The sequence below is a fragment of the Canis aureus genome, chromosome 30, assembly GCF_053574225.1.
Source record: "Canis aureus isolate CA01 chromosome 30, VMU_Caureus_v.1.0, whole genome shotgun sequence".
NCBI classification, from domain to species: Eukaryota; Metazoa; Chordata; class Mammalia; order Carnivora; family Canidae; genus Canis; species Canis aureus.
Genome location: NC_135640.1, coordinates 20759928 through 20785288, shown reverse-complemented (window position 1 = coordinate 20785288; position 25361 = coordinate 20759928). Strand labels below are relative to the sequence as shown.

The following is a 25361-nucleotide window of genomic DNA, read 5'->3' as shown; positions in this document are numbered from 1 at the left end:
TTTTTTAGGGAGAAAGTTGGTTGTTGGTACTCAGGACAGCTTCAATCTATTCCACAGCCAGTGCTATATTGTCCTTGACCTCTTTTTCTGTGCTAAGCAAACTAGAGGATTTTTAATTTATTATTTCTATATGTCAATGTTAATTAAATAACCAAATGAAATATTTTAGGAGATAAAATTGTGGACAACTTTTATTATAACTTCTCTTATAAGTTACTTGTCCATAATCAGTAGGAAGCGTTTTAGCTCTCTATAGGAAATCTTTTTTTGTTGATTTTAGATTTACATATAACATTGAAGAAAAGATTATGCATTTGTCATTTAGCACATTTGCAGTTATAACACATGAAGAATAGGAAACTGTATAATGTCCTAAATAATGGGACAGTAAGAATTTAATAATTTTATAAAGATGTAGTGGTAATTAGAATAAGTAAAGTAAGTATATTGATAAACACAAACATATTGATAAAATAAGTATATTGATAAACTCGAAGTATCACAGAGTCCTCTAGAGTAATGTGTTTGCATATGCAAGTGTGTGTGTTTGTGTGTCTTCAGAAAATAGTTTAACACACAAAAAATTGAAGGTTGCTTTCTGTACATTAATATGTGTTATGGTTGGCAAAATGTTAGGGAATATCACACTCCCACAATATTCAGAGATTTAAAAAACTAAATTATTTTCATAATTGAGCTATTTTTATTTACAACTCTCTGCTTGTTTTAATCCTTTATTCTTGTACACACAAGGATACACACAGAAGAAACATGACATAGGCAAGTAGTCAAAGACAAACACACAAGAAACCTTCAGCATAAACATCTTCCACAATATCAGGTACAAATACGTTCACTTTTTTCCTCCCAGTTTTTCCTTTCACTCAAAAAAAAAGCTTGTTCAAAGCAGAAATTCATCGTTAATCTTTTCTTTTAATTGTCCACATATGAGAGAAAGAAACTTTTCATTTCAAAGTCAGTTCAAATACCCTGTTCAAAGATAAGATTTTAGTTGCTATTTATTCTCACAAACTTATTATGCTGCATTTAACAAAGGCTAGGCTCTAATAATAATCATTGTAACCAATATCTTTTGAGTAGGGGCTTCTTCCCATTGGAAATAATCATATTTATATAGTCTACCATTTTTTTACAATATTTATAAAAATAAATATGGGAAATAAGTATTTGTCCTTAAGTAGAGTTCTGTCTATACAGGAGTAAGGAATTAATAAGTTATACTTGACCATCAAAAGAGTCATAATGGATTAGTATCAACTTAATGTTTTCTTCTGCATCTGAGCCATACAATATTCTCCCGGGACATATAAATATGCATATTATAAATATAATTTGTTTAAATTTAATTTTCTGCAATGTATTATATAATTATCTTTTCTTATATTAATCACTATATACTCATGGTAATTATAATTTGTATTTATTTATTATGTTATTGTATTATATATTTATTTATTATATTATTTTGATTATATTCCTCTAACAATTATAATTTTGGGAGCCATTCATGTCCAAACACATTCTATTTATTTTTTGTGTATGATAGGTAAGTTTAATTCAATAGTAATAATCCTGCCTTGTAAATACAACCAAATGCCCCTATCAAAACTACATTGTGATGTGAATACAGTTTTGTTTTTGATACAACTCTAGAAAAAGGTTGGCACCAAACGGACATAAAAAAAGTTTAAAGCTTAATAAAAATACAGGTTAATAATTTCTCAATGCAGCTTAAAGATGAAGAACAGCATGTTAAGAGTTAATGAATCTTCCAAATACAGGCAGTCCCCAACATAAGGAGTTTTTTCCTGTATATAATGGCCATGGTCTCATTCATTTGGGGAATATAAATAATAGTGAAAGGGAATAGAGGGGAAGGGAGAAGAAATGGGTAGGAAATATCAGAAAGGGAGACAGAACATGGAAGACTCCTAACTCTGGGAAACGAACTAGGGGTGGTGGAAGGGGAGGAGAGTGGGGGGTGGGGGTGACTGGGTGGCGGACACTGAGGGGAGCACTTGATGGGATGAGCACTGGGTGTTATTCTGTATGTTGCCAAATTTAACACCAATAAAAAATAAATTTATTATTACAAAAAAAAAGATAATGACTTTATTTAAAAAAAAAATGGCCACCTTCTTTGGCCTCACAGGAACAGGCACTCCTTTCCCACTTCTCTCAGTGACCAGTCTACCAGGCACTCTAAATCCACTTCTAAAGCTCACGGGAGGAAAAGATGAGAAAAGTAAGGCAGGGCATCTGTCTCCACTGTGCAAAGGTCCTTGCTATAGGTTCATGTTTACCTGCACTCCTACCTCCTGCTTCCCCCATTTCCACCTAAGACCCTTGTCAGTGGACAGAACTAGAGAGCTCTTCCTCTCATTGGGTAGACAGTGAGGGCAAAGGTGAAGCCACATGGGCCAGTATTACAGTGTCAGGGCTTGTGGCAATCTGATTTGGAATTCACAAACCATTTTCTTACATATTAAGAAGCAAAGCAAACATAGTGATTAATGGTAGTTCATTTCAACTATTAGAACATTGTGTTAAGTTAAACAAGTTAGGGTATTTGGGCTAAAACCCTTACCACCATTTGTGACATGTTTAATGGGGAAAAATGCTCTGAATTCCAAACAACTGTCCTATAAACGACCGTTTGAAGGATGGAGATAGGAAGTACTTGAGAGAGTGACATGGAATGAATTTCTTGGCTCCTGAATGAACACGGCAGCTAAAAGGGGGGAAACTGTCCTTGGTTGACAAAACCATGTGGAAGATCCCCCTCAAAGTGCCAGGTGTAGGAGGTGGAGCTCTCAGCAGGTAGCTCCTGCAGGCACTCAGGTGTCTAGGCCACCGTGAGTGTGATTAAACCCAGAGTTGTTGCTTTTCTAAATTTTAATAATGATGCAGGTATTTTTTATCGCCTGACACTAGCTTTGTAGGTGTTCATGCCAATAGCTACCACCACCCAAACCCTCTCCTCTTTTAACAGTTGTTTCAATGAGAGTATAAGAACTGAGAATAGAGCTCTAATAGAGCTCTTTTCAAGGAGCCACTTGGGACAATCATTTGCCTGGGAGATTAAAGCAACATGACTCTGGGCAGCCCATTATCTTTGCTGGCAAATATCATGGAATTGGTCAGTCAAGACTTTGCTGTCACACTACTTAATCGGCTTGCCCAAGGTCTCCATGTCTCTTCCGGAAACTAAATATGGTCTAGAAGTTCTGCAAACCTTTATAAGAGCGGCTAAGAAAACTTTTCTTTCTCTATGGTGTACCAAAGTAACTGTCTTTTTCTTAGGAGTGGTAAACATATCAGAGTAAATAGTCACTTTTGTAAAGTTGGTATTTTGGAATAGCTCTTTAGATATTATTAAAGATTCAAGCCTAAAAGCAAATGTATTCTTTTTTTGAATATCTGAATTAAAAAAATAGGCTTTGAAGTCAGTCTTGAATTTTGGACCTCTTTGAAATATATCTCAACTACAATTTTTATGGAAATCAATTTATAATAATGCGAGTACTTTCCCGAGATTTTCTCTAAGGTTAATTATTAAATATTTATTTTAAAGTTTTAGTTGTCACTTAGGTTTTGGTAGGATTAATTCTTGTGAAGGTGCCTCAACACTCTTTTACAAGAATCTCTAAGTTTCTCCACAGCTTGATTCTTTGATATTTCAATTTAACACCAGGAAAAATACAAAGACAAAGCCCTTCTTTCTCAGATTTATGTTCCACTTAATTTCCTTTCTGGTACCAACTAAGTGAGAGTGGGGTTAACCACGTAGTATAGGAGAAACCTTAACCTTGGGTAGGGTCTGATCTCTGTATTGGCTAAAATATAAAGCTGAGATGCTAAAACAGATTTTCAAATATACACTGCTAAAATATGATAAACATCTTTTTATCCCTCACACAACAGTATGGAAATAAATGAGTTTTCTGGGATAGATAAGAAGATTCTACTCCATTTTTGTTTGTTTGTTTGTTTCTTGCTCCACCATTTCAGAGTGTTGTGCCTTTTGTAGGGCCAAAAGTAGAATAGGGAAAGTAGAATAGAAATGAATGTGTAGCTAATAAGTAGTTCAGATATTGTGCACATCCAGCCACGTTCTGCTGGTAAGAAATTTGTCACTTGGTCAATCTTACTTGCAAGGACAATTGTGAAATGTAATCTTCACAAAGACAAATGCACAGATAAGTGGAAACTACGGAAGATGGGAAGAACAGGTTTGAGCTGGGCAGAGGGAGAAACCACCAACATTCTGGTAGTCTCTAGGATAAAGTAATTGCAATATTTCAGTATATATTTTCCAAAGTCTGATAAATTCTGTCTGGAATGATGCTGTGTGTGAGTTTTGCTACAGGGTCTGGTCTTTGTTGGAGTCACAGACAACACAAACTAAAGATTTGCTTGTGTGGAATGCTCTTTACCTCTCCTTCAATTCTGAATGATAACCTTGCTGGGTAGAGTATTCATGGTTGAAAGTTTTTTACTTTCAGTATTTTGAATATATATCATGCAACTCCCTTCTGATTTGCAAAAGTTCTGCTGCTGATAAATCAGCTGATCATCTTTTGGGGGTTTTCTTATAAGTAAGTTGTTTTTCTCTTGCTGCTTTTAATATTCTCTAACTTTTCACATTTCAATTATAATGTGTCTTGGTGTGGATCTTTGGCTTCATCTCATTTGCAACATTCTGTGTTTCCTGGACTTAGAGGTCTGTGTTCTTCCCTAAGATAGGGAAGTTTTCAGCCATTATTTCTTCAAGTAAGTTTCCTGCCCTTTTATCTCTCTCATCTCCTCCTCAGACCTCTATGCTGCAAATGCTATTCCACTTGATGTCATTCCATTGGTCTCTCAAGCCATCTTCACTTTTCATTTATTTATTTTTTTCTTTCTGTTGCTGTTTGGGTGAGTCCCACTGCCCTGTCTTCCATGTTGATGATCCTCTCTTCTGTGTCATCTAGTCTACTGTTGAACTCCTCTCGTGTATTTTTCAGTTAAACTATTGTATTCTTCAGCTCTATGAATTCTATTTGGTGCTTTATTTTTCTCTATATTGAAGTTCTCACTATGTTCATTTTTCCCAAATTCAGTGAGCATCATCATAATTATTCCTTTAAACTCTTTATCATCTAGATTACTTATCTCTATTTCATTATTTTTTTCTGATATTTTTGTCTTGTTTGAAAGTGTTCCTCTATTTCCTCATTTCACTTGACTCTCTGTCTTTGTTTTTATGTATTATGTGAAAGAGCCACCTCTCCTAGTCTTGAAGATGTGTCCTTTTGTAGGAAGCAAACCCTATTGGTCAACTTTGCTTTAGCCCTTGGTTGTCTCTTGAACCTTGGAAATTGTCTGATTTAGTCTTGATAGATACCCAGTTGTTGAGGGTGTGCTAGGATCTGTCAGTGTCCCAAGGGAGTGATCTCAGTCAGCACCTGGACTAGGCTGATTGGAAGCCAGACCTCAAACAGTAGCTTTGAAAGTTTGCAAATATATACAGTCCTATAAGACCACAACTGAAGAGCCTGCTGACTTCAGACCAGGAGATCTGGAGATATCCCTGGGGAAAGAGTTGGCAAGAATCAGGCCTTTACATGAGTAGATAGGCTTTCTGGGAGGTGCCAGTAAGCTGTGATGAGGCCAAGAGAAGGTGCATAGATGGTTTCTCCCTGCCTACATTATGTGAGAACACCTCTGTGGACTTTAGATATGTGGCAAACCTGAAGCTTATCTCTTAAACTGAAGCTCCAGGACAATCAAATGGGCCTTTTTCATGTGTAGACTGGGGTTTTATTTCAGTCTGTTGTCTGTATAGTTCTCTGGGTGTGGATCACTGCTTAAAACTATCTTTCCAGTAGTTGCAGTCCTGTGGGGCCCAGGGGTACAAGCCCTTCTGGCCACCAGAGCCAGGCAATCAAGACATACTCAGTGTAGACTGCACTTGCTCACCAGCTTTGGTGAGGCTTGGAATAAATGCTGGATGCAGGATATATCTGTGACTTCAGCAAGGTCAAGTCAGTGCATGCATACTTGTGCTAGCAAGATGGAGAGAGGCAAAAATAGGTGCTCTGCAGCACCACTGTCTGCAAGAAAAATCCCAACTAATCTTTGCTCCTCCAACAGATGTTTTAAAATTAGAAACAGAATAACGTTTATATCTAATCCAGTCCCCTCTCAAATGACCACCTTTTTGCTGGTTCCCTGGAGGAGTAAGTCTGTCCATGAGCCCCCTAAAAAGAGTGTCTTAGATACCTACAGTCCCAGGGGTTTCACTAGACATCAGCCCTAATGGTTTCCAAAGTCAGACATTTTGGGGCTTCATTTATCTGGTTACCCCCCAATGGCTGAGGTACCCAGTGTAGGGCATAAACTCTTAATCCTCACAGAGAGGCTCTAGCACCATGATATGTCTCTCTATTGTATGTTGCCACCCAAGGGTGGATTTTCACAGGATCAGGTCTCTGCCTCTCCCACATTTCTTGATGTAGCCTTTTTATCTCTTGTTGTGTAGGAAGCTGTTCAGCTAGTTTTCATTCTTTTTCACCAGAAATTATTCTATATGTTGTTAGAGATTTGGTGTGTCCATTGGAAGAGGTGAGTTCAGGATCTTCCTATGCTACCATCTTGGGACACTTCCTCTTAGATTCTTTTCTGACTGCTATATACCACTCTTCAGTTTTTATGAATAGGTTGTTGGTTATATGGCAAAAGTGGGGTAAAAGTTCTATTTATTTTTTCCTCATATTTCAAACACAAAATTGAAAAACAGAAGGAAGCTAAGAGGTGCTTTAAATATTTGTTTTCATAATTTAATATTACAGAGACTATATCTAAGACATCTGCATTTTGTAACGCTTATTTTCATAAGATTACAAAAGGTATATTAAATATGATGAACTAAAATTATTATTGACATAAAAGACTTTCATATGAACATAAAGATTAGATTAATATAGAGACTAATAAAAATAATTTTTAGTATTGTTACTTCTGTACTACTCATTTTTATGAGACACTACTGAAAAAATAAGCAATATGTGTGCATGTCTTCAAAATCAAAACACCAAACAAGTTCAAAATTTTATCTTTCTGTCTTATTATAAATTATTGACACTCTAAAGGTAGGATATAATCTGCCCTTTATTCAGTGTTTTATGTACTCAGTTTTATGTACAAACTATTCTTCATTATTGGCCACATTAACATTCTTATGTAAGCCCAAATTATGATGCAAAATCGCTTCTGTTGTAAAATTTTGACGTTATGTGGGTTCAATTCCTTGCACATATTGGGACTTTCTGGGTTTGAGAGTGCATGTTTTTTTTAGCTCAAAGTAAAAAAACCATGGCCATCCCTCTCATGTGGCTATCAAACAGTCCCTTATATCACAAATCGATACACTCCAAGACTTGATGAGCAGTGCTGGGAAGAATGATGAAAAGACTATGTGAAGAGGCACTACTCATGTGGTTAAAGAACTAATAGCTGTGTAGTCATATTCTTGCCAAGATTATTGGGCTGCATGTGGACAGGCAACTGCAAACAATTCACGAGAAGATTACAGAGTGTTGAGCCCCTAGTCTAAGACTATATTGTCAAATGAACAATGTCACATTGTGGAGGGGAAGTTCACATACAGATGACACTTGGTAGGATTTATTTATTTATTTATCTTAAATATATAATCTTAAACATTTTATTTTTAAAAGACTTTATTTCACTCAGCATAATAAAATTTATTTATTCACAAGACACACACAGAGAGAGAGAGAGAGAGAGAGAGAGAATGAGAGTGAGGCAGAGGGTGAAGCAGGCTCCATGCAGGGAGACCGAAGTATGACTGGATCCCAAGTCCTCAGGATCAGGCCCTGGGCTGAAGGCGGCACTAAACTGCTGAGCCACCCAGGCTTCCTACTTGGTAGTATTTAAATGAGCTCCCCTGAATTTTTCTTTGGGGCTAGGAAATAACAATGCTTTCAACGCAAATAGATATGATAGCTCAATTGATATGTTATTGAAGCTGAATAAATATGACTGTTATATGGAAAGATCAGCTCTAATTAAAGGCCAGCAAAAATTAGTTCTTCAGTTAAATTCACTCAAGCAAATGCCATGTAATATAATGATTAAGAGATAAGATGAGGTTGTATTACAAAGCTGTGGTCATCAAGACAGTGTGGTGCTGGCACAAAAACAGACACATAGATCAATGGAACAGAATAGAGAATGCAGAAGTGGACCCTCAACTTAATGGTCAACTAATATTTGATAAAGGAGGAAAGACTATCCACTGGAAGAAAGTCCTTCAATAAATGGTGCTGGGAAAATTGGACATCCACATGCAGAAGAATGAAACTAGAGCACTCTCTTTCACCATACACAAAGATTAACTCAAAATGGATGAAAGATCTAAATGTGAGACAAGATTCCATCAAAATCCTAGAGGAGAACACACACAACACCCTTTTTGAACTCGGCCACAGTAACTTCTTGCAAGATACATCCACGAAGGCAAAAGAAACAAAAGCAAAAATGAACTATTGTGACTTCATCAAGATAAGAAGCTTTTGCACAGCAAAGGATACAGTCAACAAAACTCAAAGACAACCTACAGAATGGGAGAAGATATTTGCAAATGACATATCAGATAAAGGGCTAGTTTCCAAGATCTATAAAGAACTTATTAAACTCAACACCAAAGAAACAAACAATCCCATCATGAAATGGGCAAAAGACATGAACAGAAATCTCACAGAGGAAGACATAAACATGGCCAACAAGCACATGAGAAAATGCTCTGCATCACTTGCCATCAGGGAAATACAAATCAAAACCACAATGAGATACCACCTCACACCAGTGAGAATGGGGAAAATTAACAAGGCAGGAAACAACAAATGTTGGAGAGGATGCGGAGAAAAGGGAACCCTCTTGCACCGTTGGTGGGAATGTGAACTGGTGCAGCCACTCTGGAAAACTGTGTGGAGGTTCCTCAAAGAGTTAAAAATAGACCTGCCCTACGACCCAGCAATTGCACTGTTGGGGATTTGCCCCAAAGATACAGATGCAATGAAACGCCGGGACACCTGCACCCCGATGTTTCTAGCAGCAATGTCCACAATAGCCAAACTGTGGAAGGAGCCTCGGTGTCCATCGAAAGATGAATGGATAAAGAAGATGTGGTTTGTGTATACAATGGAATATTACTCAGCCATTAGAAATGACAAATACCCACCATTTGCTTCAACGTGGATGTAACTGGAAGGTATTATGCTGAGTGAAATAAGTAAATTGGAGAAGGACAAACATTATATGTTCTCATTCATGTGGGGAATATAAATAATAGTGTAAGGGAATATAAGAGAAGGGAGAAGAAATGGGTAGGAAATACCAGAAAGGGAGACAGAACATAAAGACTCCTAACTCTGGGAAACGAACTAGGGGTGGTGGAAGGGGAGGAGGGCGGGGTGATGGGCACTGAGGGGGGCACTTGACGAGATGAGCACTGGGTGTTATTCTGTATGTTGGCAAATTGAGCACCAATAAAAAATAAATTTATTATTAAAAAAATAAAAAATAAAAATAAATAAATAAATAAATAAATAAATAAATAAATAAGAGATATGATGATTAAATGAGTTTATACCTGCAAAGTATTTCTATAATGTTTACTATTTTCCAGGCACTGTTCTGTTTATGTTACACACATATTTTAAAGCTCACCCTTAAAAAATTGTTCAAGAATATATTCTTGAAATCTATATAAAAGTAATGAAAACATGTCCATTCTCCAGTTAATGCACAGAGAAATAATCAGATAATACTTATCAAAGAAATTTTATAGTCAATTTATTACACTTTTAGAGAAAAACTTATGAAATTATGATTGTCATCTATGTCAATGTGGAATCATTCACTTATGGTCAGTTAATATGTGCCCACAAGTAAAAGAGCAAATTCAAAATTGCTGTGAAGACTTCTAGGTAAAGTGGACTTTATAAATATATTACATGACTCTCAATTTAATGTTCAATTAATTTTTCAACTCAGGTATTGATTTCCCACTCGCTTTTTCATGATTTCTCTTCCAAAGGAAAAGAATTATGACATGCAGTGATTAGTATGATTTTAAATTGAGTAGATAGTTTCTGTTAACTATAATGGAAGTTTCATTAGAACTCATGTAGATTATATTGGCTTGTATTATTTTTTCAATAAAATGGATTGTTTGAGAAATACCATGGTGGTTAGTATCAGTACCAACAACGTTATAAAAGTTATCACATCAAAAGTTTCCACTTGGCAAAGAAAAACAAAAAAGGAATAGATATTTTAAAAATCTTCACTGATTTAACATCTGTAAAAAATGTTGAGTTTACATATAAACTCCAATATTAAATAACCATGTCTTTGAGTATAAAAATACTAAAATACGAGGATCATGAAGAATGTAATGTGTTACACAAACAAAAATGCCAGTTTAAAGAGCCAATAGATTGAAAACATTTCATAGATTTTATTAGATGAGCTTGATTTTTCTGTAGTATCATTATCCATTTGCAATCATTTATTTTGGAAAGAATACTTTAATGGAAGTTTGTTGAGTGAAATAGCTTTATAAAATTGGGAATCAAGTAGTTTTCTAATACATTTTTCATATATTATTAACTATAAGCAATTGTTAATAGAACCACAATCATATATTAGTATTAATATATAATAAATTACTAAAAATCCAAACTTTTACTAGCAAAAGTTAACTTTTATACAACATTTACTGAGCCCTACTCTTAACCCCCACTCCATGCATATAAAGAATAAACAATTTAGTAGTCTGGTGGGCATAAATTCATCTTTCTCCAGGTTTACACATACACTTACATATTTCCATATGCATATGTGTTTACAGTTATTCATGTGCACATGCATATGCATATAAAGTTATAAATGCATATATACTATATATACATATTACATTGTTGATATAGCTGTAGCTAAATATTTTGATAGCTGAATCATAATACATATCATACATGGAATATAACATATAATGATTCCCTATTAATGGAACTTCTTTTATCATTTCTTTTCAAAGATTTTTACAATAAATATAACCTTTCAAGTATTCTATGTATAACTATATGTACATACACACATTTTATATGAAATCATAAGACATTCTGAAAGAGGAAAACCATTTCTCATGCTGCAAGGGTCCAGAAGCACTGGTCCTCAGACCTGTGAGGGAAGCTGTGTCTGAGGGAAGAGATTTGAATCAACTTAGAAAGGAAGAATAGCATATTAAGAGAATTGTCTCAGGTGGTAATGGTTTGTGGGTTGAAAGGAAAATATTCTACCTGTGATTGTAATATTAAGAGGCAATAAATGGCTTTTGGAATACTGCTGCATGAGTTTCAGACTCAAGATAGACCCTAATAGTTCATGTTAGTGTCTTGTAGAATGGTTACCATTCTGTTCTTGGTCTACAAGAACTGGTCTACACTTCTAATTTAAGAAAAGTATCTGAAAGAAGTAGGTTCTCTTGGTGATGATAAAGATACACATAAATTTACATGCCTGAGGAACTGATTGCACAACTCCTGTCTAGTCATACCATACCCTGAGTACACTGAGCCTGATATGCTACTCCTAGCTCAGATTTGAGAAGTCAAAAGCATGTCCAATTTTGTCAACTTGTGCAAGTAAACCAACTTTAAATATTAAGCTTCAGTGTGGAGAGGAACTGAAGTCCATTATATGCCTGATGTGACCGCTTATTCAGAAGTTATGATCTTTAACTGTGAACCTACCCACTGAAAGGAATAATTGATCTAGACAGGTCAATTCCTTTACATTCTAGAAGATTTTATTAATCTCATTATTTTGTTTTCTGACCTTGCTGACTCCCTTTTGTACCTTTAGAATTTGGGATTAAATCATGTATGTATGGTGGTGGTTTTATCTGCTCATATGAATTTCCCTGCATCTTCTCATTTGGGTGAATTAGGAGAGTAGAGGAAGCTTTCTTCCTTCAAATCTTTGTATCAGTTGTGAATATTCAAGAACTAGATTTCCTCTCAGCATGGCAGAAGATGAAGATTGGGCTGTCACAAATATCAACTTGATGGAATTCAATGACACCTGAAAACAGCTTGTACAATAAGCTTTCTGTCCTCTGCTCCTTGGTCATCTCTGATGGTAGCTTCTTACTTTTGACCTTCTATCTCATCTCCCTCCCATTTGTTAGGAGTTGTTTTTCCAATTTCACTCTACTTTTATACAAGACTAGTTTCTTACAAGAGAAAATTCAGTCCTATGTATCTCTTTATATCTTTGTGTCTTATTCAGGGTGAATTAAGGTAAAGAAAGCCCTTGATGTATGAAAAAGGTGGCGGGGGGGGGGGGACAAACAAAGAACAGCTTAATATTCTGTAGTGCTGCCCAGGATGTTACACGTAGAGACAATTTCCTACCCAATATGTACAGACCTCCTACCATGGAGTATTCTAAGCAGTGTTCTAAGCAGTTCTCACCACATAAGTGAACAAAAGAAAGTCTCCTTCCTCTTGGAGTTCCCCCATATGGTAGAGATAGAGAGTCAACGACAAATAAAGTAGGCAAATTAATTATTATAGGGGAGAGAAGTCAAAAAGGAAAGAGCATTAGGAGTACAATGAAGGATGGATTAATGTTAAATAGGGTTCAGGGCAAACCTCAATACAAAGCAAATTTAAGCAAAAACTGAATAAAGGTGCACAAGTCGTCCAAGTAATTATGTATGGTGAAAAAGTATTCTGGACAAACATTTAAGAAACATGCTGGAATTCTGAAGCATCTAGGAGGCTCATATGGTTGGAACAGACAGAAAGATTAGTAGGATGGGTTAGAGAGTTAACAGGGATCCTGATCACATAGGGCCATATAGGAATTTATATTACGATTTTCTCTGTGTGAAATGGAAGCCATTGGATGGTTTAGGACAAAGGAGCATTTAAAGGTATCATTATTTACAGTTTCAATTAAAGAGAATATTTATACGATTATCTCTACTAATGTGCAAGCTGATAGTGACTCAAACCAAGGTCATGGCCATAAAGATGGTGAGAAGAGGCTGGATTCTAAATGTATTTTTCCAAAGGTACATATACATTGATTTCAGAGTATATTCAAATTAAAAAAAAAAAGAAATACCAATTATTATTTTTAGTATTATAACATTTAAATCTTAGTGAATTGCTGAATATCTTAATGACCCTAGGGTGTGTGAATATGCACATATATCATATTTAGATACACATATGATCAGAGTTTATACATAGTTTTAGAGGTTTTTAAGTTGACAATAAAATAACATTTGCCTTAAAATCTATCATTAAAATTCATCCTCATTCCCTCAGGATGCAATATAAAGAGAATTCCTCAGACATGTCTGCAGATATTAGAAATTTAAAACATAAATTGTGGTCCAACAAAAAAAGTTCAATGCATTTTAGTAAACTTACACAAATGTTTCCTTTGCTTGTTAATAAAAGTATTTAAAATATCATTCTTCCAACTTACAAAATGTAAAATAAATTTATAAATTAAGTAGATAGATGATAGGTAGATAGATAGTAAAGATAAAAAATCAACAGTCCCAGTTCACAGAGGTTGATAGCAGAAGTCTCAGAAGTGATTCACTAACATTGGAAGGATTTGGCCCTCTAAGTATCCTCTCTATAGGTTTATCAATTCTTGGCCGTAGACAGTAGCACCCTGAGATGCTGGCATACTGCACTTTTCAATCTAGAAAGTGCATGCCATACTCCCAGGGCAGTAATAAATACTAAGTTTGTGTGCAAGTGAAAGATTTGGGAATGTTTTAACACTTACCATTTAAACTTAAAAAAAAATTCCTGAGCAGTTAAATGATTTTCTCGGGATTCTGTCCTAGAAGGTAACAAAGAATTTCATATAATGCATGCCTCAGTGAATTTAGAACTACGGAATTAAAATGTAACTCAGAATTTACAAAAGAAGCTCCAGAAATGTTTTCCCTTTATTTAAAATTAAGAATAAGTTTTATCTGATAAAACTTATATAGTGATTTTTTAGACCAATATGGACATTAGAAAGAAAAAAAAAGGAGAAAAAAGAAGTGGAGGTGAAATATAGAAGTTATTGGCTTTAAATACTATTAAGGGGATCCCTGGGTGGTGCAGTGGTTTAGCGCCTGCCTTTGGCCCAGGGCGCGATCCTGGAGACCCGGGATTGAATCCCACATCGGGCTCCCGGTGCATGGAGCCTGCCTCTCTCTCTCTCTCTCTCTCTCTCTCTTTCTCTCTATGTGACTATCATAAATAAATAAAAATTAAAAAAAAAATAAATAAATACTATTAAGTTTACTCTAGTGGAAATTAAGATGGGTAACAGATGGTAATAAAGACAGTGAGTAGACCCCATGCAGGAAATGAAAATGGAAAATTCAGAAAACAAGCTCAGTGTAAAGAAAAATGAGGGGTAGGGGGAATTATTTTATTTCAGCAATGCAGTAACATTTTCATCTCATTCTAGTCCCAGGAGAAATAATTGCTCTTCTTTTGAATTTATTAGTATGACAGAGATGATAAGTAGGAAATACAGAGAAAAGCCACACCATTGGTCAAGACAGTTCTCCTTGTAAACTCCCAGGAGCACACCATGTTTATCAAACATTACACCTTGCGGGGACAAGGTGCAGATAACAACCACAGTTTGTTACGTTCCAAAGTGCAACGTGCATACTAATTACAATGATGTGTTGTACTTTACAAGACCAGGTTTATACAGCACAGCACAAATAAGCATGCAAAAATGGAAACACCTGACTGTAAATTAAATTACCTATTAATCTGGGTCAAATTAATTTTCAACTTCTTTGTAGACGTTTTTTAGCTATAATAACACTTTGTTTTCTTTTTTTTTGTTTTTGTTTTTGTTTTTGTTTTCTTTATATGTCCATAATGTGAATATAGCTAAAGATATCTCCTATTCATTTTGGGGCATATATTTGTTTTTCATTTTTTTAATTTTTATATTCAAAGATTTTCATACAGACAGTTGTAATCCCAACAAAACAACATGTTGGTTACTCAGTGGCCATTTCAGAGAACTTGCACATTTCTTTCTCTTTTCCCCCTACTTTAAAAGTCCTTTTAGGGGTGCCTGGGTGGCTTAGTCAGTTAAGCCTCTAACACTTGATCTCAGCTCAGATCTCAATATCAGGATTGTGAGTTCAAGCCCCATGTTGGGCTCCACGCTGAGTGTGGGGCCTACATTAAAATATAATTTAAAAAAAGATCTTTAAAAACCATTTATTTACTTTTGATAAATAAATGCATATTTAAGGTGCACAGCATATTATTCTGAATGCATATATTGTAGAATGATTACCACAGTACTGCTAATTAACATCCATCCTCTCATAGTTACCTTTCTTTGGTGCCTATGAGAACACTTGACATTTACTGTCCTACCAAATTTCAAGTATGTGATACATTAACTACAGTTATCATGCTGAACATTAGGTTTCCAGAATGTTTTTATTCTATTGCTGACAGTTTGTACCTTTGATAAATAGCTCCTTGTACTCTCTTATTCTTCCAACTCCCACTCACCCCCATCAGACTCTGGTAACCACCACTCTACTTTCTACTTTCTATTATACACACACACACACACACACCCATATTAGATATTTGTTTTTCTGTGTCTGGTTTATTTCAGTTGGCATAACATCTTCTAGGTTCATCCACGTCATCACAAATGGCAAGATGTCCTCTTTCCTTTTAAGACTGAATAATATTCCATTATATATAACGAATATTCATATTCATATATATGACCACATTTTCTTTATTCATTCATCTGTCTTCCATTTTCTGCTTTGTTTATCTGTCCTGATCCTCAATAGGACTCGATACTAATAGTTTTGTAGTTATAGTTTTGTCTTGTTTACTATAAGTTAAAGAATTCATCTCAGGAGTCAGTCCTACAATGCTGCCCAATTTCTCCATTTGCTTGTTTATACCCTATACATAATGACATTCTAATGCAGAATGTAGGAAGCCCTCCCTTGCCAAAATCCAATTACATGAGAAGCAAATATTTGTACTTAAGACAAATCTCTAAACCAATTTGCAAGAGACAAATAGGAGCATACTTCTGACAGGGTATTATGAACAAAACTGACTAATACTAGCAACCATAAAAAAATCTAAGTTTTAATTTTACCTTTAGATGGATTTAAATATGTTAATATAAAATTTGCATTTAGACCACAACAAATTAATTATTTAAATCTTCCTTTGTACTCAAGTATCATGCAATGCCTATAAAGTTATGCAATGTCAGATCTTGAACTAAAAACAAAAAACAAATTAAAAAATTGCCTTCTACCTACTAATAAGAATCTGTGGCTGCTAAAATATTATCTTTTTCAATCAGTTTGCACTCCTCTGTCTCTTTTCCTCTGTCTCTCCACCCCCCCCCCCCCAACACACACATACAAGCAAAACTCATAACTTTGGGTTCCAGTAATTTTCTTATGACTGGTACCTGACAGTGAGACTCCAAGTATCTAATAGAGTCTCCAAATATTTCAGGTATTTAACCTAAGTATTACATGATGAAACTGACTCTTGGTATTTCCTCTGCTAAATAGATAACAGTCATTTATTTAGTGCAGTAGGTGGGTGCTTAGGGAAATATAAAAAGTAATCAAACTGCAATCAAACACAAATTGACTTCACTTCAAGTAACTGAAATGCATGCAAACAAAGAGTAAACTAGAATAAGTAGTTTTTGGGACAAAGGAGATAGAGATTACTTGTGATTTCCTGGATCTGATATGTTGTCATCAAGGAATTTGAGCCTGGATTTGAAGGACAGATGGGATTTGAAATCTTCTCTTAATCCTTAGCGACTAAAGTAGAATAACATGTTACAAATATTTTCTGTGGTTTCTCCAAGTTAGAGATAATTTTAAACTACACCTCAAATGGCATATCTGAATAAACCTATTATACTGCTTCCTACCAAATTTTAACTATTTGCTCAAACTTTAATTTATATTCACTCCACGAAAGCAAATATTATATTGTTTTTGTGTTTTTGTTTTATTTTTTCCTAGCATTCAGTTACTTTATTCTTACTTCTGATCAGGCTCTTTCATATTCATGGATTTTCCTTAGCTTTCTATTACATATTTGGTAAAGTATAAACTTTTAGCCTGATATTACCCATGCCCTACATCTGAACATGTAGTACATTTTAAAAATGATCTTCAACACCTACCATTCATGTGTTTCAGGGAACTCGCACTGATTCATGAACTAAGTAATTATTTCAATTCATCTTTTAAGCTTTTATATCCCCAAACACTAAAAATGTTCATATATTATTAAAAAACATATCCCCAAACCATAGTGTACTATGTAAATATGAAAAACTGCATGCATTTACTCCATTATTAATAGCTAAATTCTGCTATCATTTGCAAAATACACTTTGATTGATTGAGGGGCCACTGGCATTCATTGAGAATTCACTGTAACCAGAGATAAAGTTGCAAACTTTGGTAAATAGTGCGCAGCATATTATTGATCCCTTCTCTATTCTTGATTTTGATGTTATTCAATAATTTTCACTATTAAATGATTCAAGTATTTCTTTCTCTATCCCAAATTTTCTCTGAAAAGAATTTTGTTAAGTGTACTTTAAATAATTTAATTTGCTCTATGATATATGGATTCAATGAGATATTCAGTGCCCTAAAAAGTTGAGTAGATCTTATCATCACAAGACTCATGACTATTTGAGTAATTAAATTGCTGCAAATTTTAACCTTCTTAGACTCTTCAATATTTTTCAAAAACAACTAAGCTTTTGTGAATTTTACGTAGCTTGGAATAGAATCATTGGACACAATCACATTTAAAAATGGCACTATTTTATTTTCAGTTACAGACCCATACATAACATGTCTATTCACATATGTAAAATGTTTATCCAGCTGAATTTAGTCATAGACACATAATTTAGTATTCACATAGTTCTATTCAGTTATAGTCACATATATGTACATACATGAAATGTATAAATATATATGTATCTATAACCAAGATACATGCCCAAAGACCAGGCAAATCTAACAATTCTCTCATGATGGACAACAGTCTCTCTTTTATTTCAACCAGTTTGGGTTGAATTTCTGACTTTAATAGCTAGAATATGGTGACCATAATTGATTCTTATCTTCCATAACTGAAGACTTTGTGTGTGTGTGTGTGTGTGTGTGTTCGTGGGTGTGTATTTAACTTTACTTTTCAGGATACTTGTTCTGACAATTGTGTTTTACTGTACACATCTGTAAGATGAAAGGATAGTAGTTGGGGCTAAATTTATGCTTGCCTCAGACATATTCTGGAATCTTTATTTCTTCTTTCCACAATACAATCCATGGTGCCACTTTGTTTTCTTCTTACTTTTGTCTTTCTTATTAGAGTAGATTATTGAAATGCAAAAAAATAAAGTCTTATGTATATAGAAGAATTCTGGTTAAGTTCCAGTTATAAGTTATCTATTAAACTACAGCCCTAGGAAGAAAATGTAAAGCAATGGCATCTCCAAAGCTATTGCTAATATGCATTGTTAAATGAATATTGTTGAATGAATATTTCTCAAAAATGACATCTAATCATTTTGACAAGGCTGTCATAGGAAGGATAATATAAGATTATAAAACAAAAGTTTTTCCTGAAGCAAAAATATCCAGGCAGATTTTAAACTGTGTATGAAGAGGAAACTGTAATTTCTTATTCAAGTGGACATTAAATCCTGCTCAAACCTTTTTTTGAATTTAAGTTAAAACTTTAGTAAACTTTATCATTATTGCTTTTCTAAAAATGAATTACCAACAAAATTGCAAGGGGAAAAATGATAACACCAAGCTTTTACACAGGAAAACTCCCTGACATATTTTATTTTGGCAATCTACAAAAGAAAAATAAAGTATGCTATTTTACAAAATGTGCACAGGAAAAAAGCTGTACGCATTAACATGATGGCATTTCCACAAATTGCTAACTTTTTTTTTTTTTTTTTTTAGCAATCCTCAGCAAGATACTAGAAGTGGCTAAAATAATACTAGCAAGCAAGTGCTAAAATAAAGTTAAACATTTCTGAAGATTGTTATTGTTCTTCCACTAAGTAGTCTGAGTCAATCTCTTCGTATCCATTTATTTACTGTTATTAATAGAGTATGATGACATCTGAAACAAAGCAGAAACATGTAACAGCAAGGCATTAAAAGATATGTACCTTTTCATTCCAAAGAAGTTATATTGAATCTGCATGATGGTATTTAAAATAAGTTTTATTTATACATTTTATAAAACAACTCTATAAGCAGAATACGAATATAAATTTGTTTTGCTATATCCTATATCATGCTTCTATGTTATCATTTTTTTCCTTTTTACTCACAAAGGGCTTTTATTTGAGTTTTCTGGACCAACAGAATCAAACATTATTAATTTGTTATGCTTAAAACTAATGAGAATGATTTCTTTGTCTCCTTCTATAATCTCTAAATAAGTTCATACTATCACCAATCAAAGCCATACTAGCATATTCATTTTCTTTTTCAAATTGGCAATGTATTATGTAAAATATACAAAGTTTACTAGAATCACAGTGGTGTTTCTCCTATATGTATTCTTGGCAACCTTGAAATTCCAATAAGCCATTATCAAAGTCAAAATCATGAAAGACAAAAGTTTAAGTTCTTCTCATATATTTATTTAAGCTCTATTTTAACATTAACAAAACCTTTACATATTATAAGTTGAATAACTCTAATATGTACTACATTATATCCATCAATTAATAATATTTTATGGGAGAAATGTCAGGATACCTTTTTTAAAATTTTCTTTAAAAAAATTCCCAAATTACTTTGGATGTATTGTTTGGTATATTTTGAGAATTTCAGGCAATTTTAACTGTGATTTCAAAACTACAAAAATCTGGGATGCCTCAGTGGTTCAGCGGTTGAGTGTCTGCCTTCGGCTCAGGGTGTGATCCTGTAGTCCCGGGATCGAGTCCCACGTTGGGCTCCCTGCATGGAGCCTGCTTCTCCCTCTGCCTGTGTCTCTGCCTCTCTCTCTCTCCCTCTGTGTGTGTGTGTGTGTGTGTGTGTGTCTCATGAATAAATAAATAAAATCTTAAAAAAAAACTGATAAAAATCTTGAATGACTCTGAGGCTGACAGTACATTTAAAAAGAATTAAAGGAAAATTTAATCATATATTTGAAAGGTTATAAAACTGTATTAACTTTAATGAAGAACATGTTACTAAATGTTTTTGTGTATGAAGTGGAAATTGTGTCCTTTAATAATACAAAGTTTAGGGGTACCTGGGTGGCTAGGTCGATTAGGGGTCCAACTCTTGGTTTTGGCTGGAGTCATGATCTCTGGGTCTTAGGATCAAGCTCTGCGTTGGGCTGTGCACTCAATGTGGAGTCTGCTTGTCCCTCTTTTTCTATTCCTCCCATTCACCTCTATTCTCTCTCTCTGTCTCAAATGGATAAATAATTTAAAAAAAATAACACAGAATTTAAGAAAGAACTAAGCTGGAATTACAGAACACAGTGTTCCATATCCATATATAAGAAAACATAAGAAACACATTCTGTGCTAGTTGTCATTTGCCTCTCCAAATCCACTTTCCATTCTCCATCCCATGTATCCTGGCAGGCTTACCTGCCCCAGAGGTGTCTTGTGCTCCCTGGAATTGAATTGCTTTTGGCCAATGGGGAGAAAAAGCAGATCAGATGTTGGAAGAGAATAAGGATGGCATATTTGTTTCTTCATTCTTTCTGATTGAAAACATTGCCTTCTTGTAGACCCCAAAGAGTAAGAAATAGGATTTATTAATGCTTTCAGTGAAAAATGGTAGTCAAACTTCTCAGCTAAATAAAATGACTCAAGATAAACAAAAGATTAAAAGAGCAGTCCTTCCTTCTCTTTTCTGGATAGCTTCAAAATAGTTACCAGTGATGAGAGAAGGACTGGGTGTATGCAGAAAGTGTGTAAGCCAGGTTTGAGAGTAATGTGTAATGTTTAGGAAAGAATTTTGGATTTGTTGGCATAAGAAATTTACTGAAAGTAAAAAGAACCCTACTGAAATACTGAGAGAAATCTACAGGCAAGAAATCACCAGCTTGGACTCAAAAAGCCTTAACTGAATGTGACAGGAAACAAATATATTTCTTCTTTACATATTCAGGAAGGGAGCTGCCAATGCTTACCAAACATGTGATATTCCACAACACCTATTTGAGACATGGCCATGAGATGTAAATAAAGAACCTCCCATAATACAGAGTCAAATATCCTTGGACAAAGGATTCCCACAGCAGATGTATAATTAATAAAGAAACATTTCTCTCTCTCAGAGAAGTCCTTTGCAATTATGGCTGCATAGGATTCAAACATCCTATGGACCAACATTGTTAGGACAGCTGAGTATCACATCTCATATTATTACTGAGAGTTTAAAAAACCTTATTAATGTTATTTTATTTGAGCTCCATCATTGTGTATTGGAAGTTAATAAGGTAGGTCTCTCTCTCTCCTCTCTCTCTCTCTGTCAGTCTAAGAGTAGCCTTATCTGAGGATGATAAGAAGATTACGTATCAAAAAGAAATCTTAAATTTCAAGCTGAATTTGGGAATTGGATGGGACTTTGGTTAAACCTCCTGAGGAGGAACTGTTTGAAGTGAGAGGAAATAGAGGAGTTATATAATTGGTGAGTGGAAGGGTAAACTGAGGCAGAGATATTATTCTTGTCAAGTCTTTTTACTTTCTTTATGACTATAGAAGATCACCTTACTGAACATCTTTCCTTTTAGGCTGTACCATGAATCTGATTCTTGTCAATATAATGTGGGGAGAAGTTGTGTTCACCACATCCATACTGTATTAGTATTGAGTATTTATTTCCACAGAAGACTTGTTGAAAATTATTTGTATTATATCAATAGTTTTTAAAAGCCCTTGTGATATAGTTTTCTTCAAATGTGTTGCCTAGAAAAAGTGCTTTGCTTCTGAAAACTTACGTTTATTTTATTTTTTCAAAGATTTATTTAGGGCAGCTGGGGGAGCTCAGCTGTTTAGCACCACCTTCAGCCCAGGGCCTGATCCTAGAGTCCCGGGATCGAGTCCCACATCAGGCTCCCTGTGTGGAGCCTGCTTCTCCCTCTGCCTGTGTCTCTGCCTCTCTCTCTCTCCCCCCTCTGTGTTTCTCATGAATAAATGAATAAAAAGTAAAAAAAATAAAGATTTATTTATTTGAGAGAGAGAGAGAGAGAGAACGGATGGTGGAGAGAGGGAGCGAGAGGGTGAGAAAGGGGGGGGGGGAGCAACAGACTCCCTGCTGAGCAGGAAACCTAATGCAGGGCTCCATCCCAGGATTGGGACATCATGACCTGAGCTGATGGCAGACACTTAACCAACTGAATCACCCAGGCGTCCCTGAAAACTTATGTTTTTATTAATAAATTTACCACACATAGTAGATAAAGCCAATATTTAATATCAGCAATGCATCATCTCAGGTGCCTGCTTTTACATGGCTATGGCTAATCTAATTGTTATTTCTCTTCTCATTCAATTTCTTGGTAATATTGTACATTAATGCATCATGTCCCATTTTATCTTACTGTCTTGGTTAGGGTTTATTAGTGGTTTGGATTAGTGCTGTTAAAAAATAATCTAGAACCACTGAAACCATCTATGTAAAGAATGCATTTATTTATTAGTCTAATTTAAGAGAAAGCCAACTTACTCAAGAGCAAGTTTCATGAATCTCTCTAAGAGAACAATATGATGGTTAAATAGAGCAGTGAATAAAGCAAGGGAGTTTCAAATTGTCCCTCTTGATTATTTACAAGGAGAATTAGAAAATATATTTTCTGATATTAGTCACTATCACATTCAGTCACCATTAGAATGGACTATAAGCATGGACACTAAGCATTCAACAAGGTTTGGTATGAGTTTACAAAGTTATATTTCTTTATATATTTTCATCACCATGCTGATGAAAAGCATAAAGACAGAACTTTTAGTTCACTGCGATGCAGTCATTTTTATACATCTACAAAGCACATAAAACTTCCTCTACTAAACCATTGCAGGATGACCTTGATCATTATACTTAGAACCATCTATTGTCTTTATTCCAGAACAGTTGCAGATGGATTTTTCCACAAAGTTCTCACAAATCCTGGCAGTCTATTTTCCTTCATGGTTGCTTTCTTTTCCAGTTTTATTTAATCCTGAAGGAGAACAAAGTCTTAAAAAAATCCACTTTAATAAAATGAAACAATCAAGCTTCAAATAGTCTTTGTAGGAGTTGAATTTATATAGGAAGGGGTTATATTAGATTCTTCATAGAACATAACAGCACAAATCTACTCTATTATAATTTTTTTCTCTAATATCTTTTTAACCATATCTTAATTGGAGGGACAGAGAGAGAAGAGGCAGAGATTTTCTATCTTTGTCATGTCCCTGTACTACTTCTCATAGTAATTGAACTTTCTGGATTGGCTTCTTGATTTCATCATGGGTCTACATCAACTACTCTCACTTTTGTGTAGAGTAAAATTTCTCCTTTGAATTTGAGTTACTTTCATACCACATGTCTTAGGGAGTAAGACACAAATTACACTCAAAAGCATGTAAAAGTTTGTGCATTTAGTCCCTACAAGTTTGAAAACCTTAACAATAATTAAACATAAGAGCAAAAAATTTAAAAGATCTAAAATTCTAGAGAGTCAAATACAAAACAGAATTATGAGGGAAAATTTGTCTTATTTCTGTCTAATACTTAAATTTCTTTATGTTTTTCTGAATGTAGGTTAAAAAAATCAATTCCCATTCTGCATGTAAAAAGCTTGGAAATCACCACTCTATCCCACCAAGAGGCAAAAAGATGAACAGACTAAAAAATCAACAACTTTTTTTGAATTTATGACTGAAATAAGCACAGAGGGAAAACTACTGTGCCAAAGACTGGAGAGAATACAAGGTAAATATAGGAAGAGTGGAAAGATTCACAAGGAGAAACTACTTCAGGAACCAGGAGAAGGAAACAAACTGTCATTGATGAATTGTGGGAGGATCAATGTGGAAAACCTGAGATTTAAAAACTCCAGTAAGGACCCAGTTTTAGGTGGGCTCTAATACTTTAGTGAATTTTACTACAATGAGCTCAACCAAGTTTTCATAGTAAATACTGGAGAAAAGGTTCCTATTGCTATAGGAAAGGGGAGAAGAAAGGAACAGTTTTAATTATGCCAGAGGACTATGTTATTCTTAAGAAGGCCTGTCTTTAGGAGGAGCTATTTTACCAGAGCCTAACTTGCTGAGGTTTTATCAGGGCTGAAGTAACCTGGAAGAAAGAAAAAAACCTTAATCCAGCCATTCCTAGACTTGTAGGTGGGAGAAACAGAAATATTCAACTCCAGCCAACTCTACCTTTTCATGTGGATAAAGGAAATACCCAACCTTCAGCCCCAAATAGCCTTCTAAGTAGGAAGGAAAATAGCCCACTCCAACCCCTCTAGCCATTCTGTCTACCTACATGTAGGGGAAAGAACCGAGAAGAACTTTTGAGTTCATAGTCCAGAGGTACATGCTCACAAAAAAGACAAAGACATCATTGTAGGACTATAGGGCTTTCCACTCCCTCAAAATTTAACATATTATTACTAATGGCTTATTTTTTACAGCACTTCCTTTTACTCATACATCATGTCCAGCTTTTAAGAACATATAAGACATACCCAAAGACAATAAACATAATTTGAAGAGAGAGAGAGTAAACATCAGAATCAGAGACAGTTGGTATATTGGAATTATCAGACTGGGAACTGAAAACATCAATAATTAACATGCTAAAAGCTCTAATGCATAAGTAGACAGGTTCCAAGAAAATATGGGCAATGTAAGCAAAGTGATACCAATTCTAAGAAAGAATGAAGAAGAAATCCTAGATATCAAAAATTGTAACAGAAATAAAGAATTTTTAATGGGTTTATTATTAGACTAGACATGGATGAGGAGGAGAGAATATCTGAATTTGAGAATATTTCAACAGAATCCTTGAAAACTAAAAAACTTAGAGAAAAAGACTGAAAGAATAGAATATAATATCCCAGGACTGTGGGACAATCACAGAAGGTGTAATATTCACGTGATAGAAATATTAGAAGAAGAAAAGAGGACAAGAAATATTTGAT

The 25361-nt window shown here is 34.7% G+C and overlaps 1 long non-coding RNA gene across 1 annotated transcript; it reads right to left on the bottom strand.

The window, feature by feature from the left end:
- Positions 1-19029: 19029 nt before the first annotated feature.
- Positions 19030-20622, bottom strand: LOC144301604 (uncharacterized). Its single transcript, XR_013368367.1, has 2 exons — positions 20469-20622; positions 19030-19322 (listed from the first exon to the last, which is right to left on the bottom strand). It is a non-coding gene; the product is annotated as an uncharacterized LOC144301604 (long non-coding RNA).
- Between the last annotated feature and the right edge of the window lie 4739 nt (positions 20623-25361).